We start from the raw sequence: 4,196 nt of genomic DNA, 5'->3' as shown, positions 1-4,196 counted from the left end.
CTGCGAAGCAGTAGAATTTATTTTTGGTTAATACATATGAACAATCGAATCCTATTTTGGAAAATCACAGTCATAGTTTTTCTGCAAAGATAATTTTTCTGTTAACTCATTGATCTGGTAATTTTGAATCTTATAGCATTTCATTTAACATATACCCTTAAATAGCCTTAATGAATGTGAAAGATATACTTTCAAATGACTAGGATATGTGTGTGTGTGCATATTAACACACAATATGAAATGAGTTACATATGAATGCAGTGTGTTTTCATCCTTCTGTGGGTTGGTGGGGAGCAGGCTCTAAGTCTTGGAAAACGCTGATCGACTTCCACGTACCCAGGGTGATGGTACCCGATGTAGCTGCTGACTGACCAGGTAGGAGCCGAGTCCTGCCCTCGGTGGAAAGTCATGGGCCCCTGCAAGTGCAAGAAGCCATGGAAAAGCTGGGCACTGGCTCAAGCCTGTAATCCTAGCTACCCAGGGGGCTGCGAGCTAAAGACCAGCTTGGGCAGGAAAGTCCTGAGACTCTTATCCTTTATTAATCACAAAAAGTCAGATGTGGAGCTGTACCTCAAGTGGTAAAGTGCCAGCCTTGAGTGAAAAAAAAGCTCAGGGACAGTGCCCAGATCCTGAGTTCAGTCCCTAAGACCAGAAAAAAAAAAAAGAAAAAAGAAAAATTCTGGGTTTCATCTCCAGTGATCAGGAAGCTGCTTCTGTTAAATAAAAATAAAAAGTGCATCGATGTTTCCCAGGTGCAGGCTCTGGGATGGGACTTTTCCTCCATGACGGGAGCACTGGCGAGAGGTAACAGCCCTACTGTGTGCCGGGCATCTGACCTTGCTGCCTGCTGCAGCAGAGTCTGAGAAGAGAAGGCCACAGCCTATTGAGACCTATCACCAGTCAACGGGCTAATCTATGGGGAGGCAAACCCGCCCCATTGATGCTTGAGCAATTCCTGTGTAACTTGGGGACTTGATCAAAGAGGCCATGAACCCAGTCCTGACAGTAAAGGTAATCATATGGCTAGTGTACTTTGTTGCTCTTGCCTGCAAGGCATCTTAGGCCTTTGCTGTCCTGGAGTAGTGGGAGACTTACTAGGGTCCTATTGATGCTCTTCTTCACCTAGAATCCCTGTCTTAAGACAGCAGCATTTTGGCCATCAGACTAATCAGAAATGTTGTAGTAGCAGCACAAAGTGACTTAAAGTACTTTTCCTCCTCTACCTAATTAAGCCAACTTAAGTATGCCCAAGTTTTTAGGCAACAGCCTACCAGGGGGCCTCAGGGCCAGCCTCCAGAGGCTTCCTAGTAGAGGCACCCAGGGTTGTCTGATGGGTGAGCAAGGGTGGCTCTCTGTGAAGTGTGTGTGTTTGTGTGTGTGCGCGCGTGCACAGCTGCCTGGACAGAACAGAACCCATGGATGCAGGGATGCTCTAAATCAATACTCCTTGGACCCTTTTGTTTTCTTGCACACTTCATGCAGCTCAAAATGTCAGATGCTTTATGAGTCCTTCAGATTTGCAGTCACAGTCAGTGGTGCTATGAAGCGTTAGGCTTTTTTAAGTGGGAACAGAAACTTCCCGACATGTGGTGCAACAGGTTGGATGGGCAGAGCTTATGCCATCTGTGCACAGTATTGGTTGGAGCAGAGGAGGGATCTAGGGTGTGCGGGGAAGGGGCTTTTTCCTAGTCTTGGGTGAGCCAGCTTTTTCCATGTGAACTAAATGGGTCATTTCAGTATTTGATGTTCCCAACTCCAAAATCATTCTAAGCTCCACATTACAGAGATGGATATTAACAGTGGGATTCCAAAATTTCACTTCTTAAAACTTACTAGAGGGGCTGGGAAGGTGGCTCAGTGGTGGAGCGCTTGCCTTGCATGCCTGAGGCCCTGGGTTCGATTCCTCAGCACCACATAAGCAAAAAGAAAAAAGCTAGCTCAAGTGGTAGGGCGCTAGCCTTGAGCTGAAGAGCTGAGGGACAGCACCCAGGCCCAGAGTTCAGGCCCCATGACTGGACCTCAAAAAAAAAACTTACCAGAGAAATTAGAATCCCTGTCTGTAACTTGACCAGTAGATGAAGGGACTAGGAGGATTGTGGGGCGTCCACCGTCCCGTCCAACCAGAGAGCTCCCTGTCACCCTCACTCACACTCACCTCAGGTTGAAGCTGTAGTCAGCAGCTCAGAACTACTTCTTTAGCTACCTGGAAATCAAGGTACTCCTTGTCTTTCAAGAGGATTTTGTGCTTCTGCCGGAATTTTTATGACAAGACACCAGAACCAGAAAAGCGTAGTAGCATTTTTAATGTAGCTAAACTCTGAGTTGTTAAGTAATTATTTTTACATGAAGGTACAATTTGTGTTTGTTGTTGTTGTTTTGCAGCTGCTGAATTGTTTATTGTTGCTGCTACCCTGGGGGCTCCAGTGTCTTGTTTCTTTTTGGGGGTGCCTTCCTCACTCTCTGGTTCATTCTCTGCCTTTGCTCTTTCGCTTGGGCCTAGAAGCACTTCTGGTACCCCTCCCCCCTTGGGTCCTTCCTTAGGTAGGATAAGTCTTGGGAGGGGGCACAAGGGGGGGTGGGCCTGGGTCCTGCCCCCTCCAGCTCCTCATTCCCTCATAGTCCTGATGCCACGGTGGGTGCAGTCATGGTTGGCCTCATCTGTAAGTCTGTCTTAGCACTGGGCCTTTTTCCTCTCTGAGTTCTGGAACTTGGTCACCAGTTTTCTCTCGTGCCCACCAGGGCTGGGGCGGTTGGTGTTGGCAGCTGCTTGTCCTTGGTGCGACCTTTCCGGCCTCCACCAGCCACATAGGGATGGCCCAGGCTCTACAGGTCGTACTCATCCAAGCTGGCCTCTTCGTCCTCAGGGCTCAGGGGCTGCCCGGGGAGCTGTCTGCTGGTGGCAAGGTGGTCATGGTGCCTGGTCTCCTCCCACTGGGTGCTCTCAAAGTTTTGTTTTGTCTGGCTTTCACTTCAGGTACAATTTGTTTTAAGGGAACAATTTGCTAAGGATAATTTATGATCCTATGTATGGAGCAGTAGAATTGCCAAATAAGCCATGTTTTCTTAGGATCAATGAACCCTCTAATAGCTGGGCTGTGGGTGGGAAGGACTGAGAGGAAGGGCTCCTAACCAGGCTGGATATCTGGGAACTTGAAGAACATATCCCTAAGGGAAGGAGAGGGATAGGCTGGCAGACTGGGGTGCTGGGGGATGTTGGGGGGCGTTGCAAGCTGAGAGCAGGCAGCACTGGAAGGCCACTCAGAGTGGCGTGGGTTGAGCAGGAAAGGTTAGGGTTGGCACTTAGGCAGCCCCAGCCTCTGAGGCAGGCCTGTGTCTCTTTTACTCTGTATGAGCAGAACTGACCACATGCATGCTAAGTTATTCTCCGTCAGGAGCAAGCAAACTGCGACATTGCACCGACGGCTGGTGCCTGTAATCCTAGCTAATCAGGAAGCTGAGATTCAGGGACTGTGCTTTGAAGATAGACCAGGCAGAAAAGTCTACAAAACTCCATCTCCAAAATAACCAGCAAAAATTTGGGCTTGAGGTGTGGCTCAAGAAGTAGAGTGCCAGCCAAGCAAGTAAACAAGGCAATAAGGTGCAAGGCCATAAACTTAAACCCTCGTTCCATCAAAAATAAAGTAAAAGACAACCTAGAGATAGTGATTCTAGCCGTGTAATCCCAGCGACTTGAGGGGTGAGATGGAAGACCAACGTCGCAGGCACTCCCATCATTTTACTCTACCTCGCCTGGTGGCTGAGCGTGGTGTTCTGTGGAGGGAAGTGTGATGGCGGCCGCGGTGGTGTCTGCACTGTCACCCCAGAGATGCAGGGAAGCAGTCCAGGCCAGCCTGGAAATAAAGTGAGACTCTACTTAGTAAACAACACAAACGGGGCAAGAAGTGTGGTTCAGGTGGTAGAGCATCTGCCTGATCACGAGTCCCTGATTTCAATCTCTAGTACTGCAAAACAAACAAACAAACAACACCAGAAACAAAACCAAAATCAAGACAGCAGGAGGATGTTCACAAGGACCTGTGTGTCCCCGCACAGTGAGCTGCAGGGGAGGTGGCTCGGATCGCATGCATGGTGGGCAGTCACGGGCAGTGGGAGGCAGGAGGTGGGGTGCAGGAGGTGGGGTGCGGAGGTGGGGTGCGGAGGTGGGGTGCGGAGGTGGGGTGCAGGAGGTGGGGTGC

The 4,196-nt window shown here is 49.4% G+C and overlaps 1 pseudogene; it reads right to left on the bottom strand.

The window, feature by feature from the left end:
* Positions 1-2,520: 2,520 nt before the first annotated feature.
* LOC105991310 lies at positions 2,521-2,912 on the bottom strand (annotated as a pseudogene).
* Positions 2,913-4,196: the final 1,284 nt, after the last annotated feature.

Source organism: Dipodomys ordii, unplaced genomic scaffold (genome assembly GCF_000151885.1).
Source record: "Dipodomys ordii isolate 6190 unplaced genomic scaffold, Dord_2.0 Scaffold71, whole genome shotgun sequence".
In the NCBI taxonomy this organism is placed as follows: Eukaryota; Metazoa; Chordata; class Mammalia; order Rodentia; family Heteromyidae; genus Dipodomys; species Dipodomys ordii.
Note: the sequence above shows the minus strand (reverse complement) of the source record. Positions and strands in the feature narration are given on the sequence as shown.